The 544-nt window shown below is 36.8% G+C and overlaps 1 protein-coding gene across 1 annotated transcript in view; it reads left to right on the top strand.

Moving 5' to 3' along the window:
* Positions 1-544, top strand: part of UVSSA (UV stimulated scaffold protein A) — a 64,665-nt gene that overhangs the window by 10,200 nt on the left and 53,921 nt on the right. The window lies entirely within an intron of this gene.

Genomic DNA, 544 nt, shown 5'->3' with positions numbered 1-544 from the left:
TCTGATTTTTTTTTTTTTTTGAATGTGTGGGTAACAGTAGAATAATTAGTACTGAACTGTTTGTAATGATGTTTGTAGTTTTCCCTGAAGTGATCAAATATTTTAGAAAGGTTCGCATCTACTTCTTCTGCTTAGCTTCTTTAGCTCCTGTAGTGAAGATACTATAAACATGGCGCACTAACTCCTTTTTCCCCTGTTTTGAGCAGATATAAAAGTGCATGAAAATGAAGATAATACTGCCATAATAAACAATGTCATGGACGCTCACAAACTCCTCAGAAATAAGTTCTGGCCTTCTGTGCAGTCCTGGATTCAGGTGGGATAAAGAGACAATTTTTTCATTTTTTTTTTTATAAAAAGATAGAGAAGCAAGGAGGGGTACAGTATAAATCTTGAGGGAGAGTGAGCAAAAAGGAAATTAAGGTTGAAACATTGGTGCAAACAGAAAAGATGTCTAGTTCAGTAGGGGTGGACAGAAGGAGGCTACAGGAGCTACATAACTTGTTTGATGGCTCTCAGCATTAGGTATGCTACCTACAGTCAT

Source organism: Aptenodytes forsteri, unplaced genomic scaffold (assembly GCF_000699145.1).
Source record: "Aptenodytes forsteri isolate BGI_AS27 unplaced genomic scaffold, ASM69914v1 Scaffold88, whole genome shotgun sequence".
NCBI classification, from domain to species: Eukaryota; Metazoa; Chordata; class Aves; order Sphenisciformes; family Spheniscidae; genus Aptenodytes; species Aptenodytes forsteri.
Note: the sequence above shows the minus strand (reverse complement) of the source record. Positions and strands in the feature narration are given on the sequence as shown.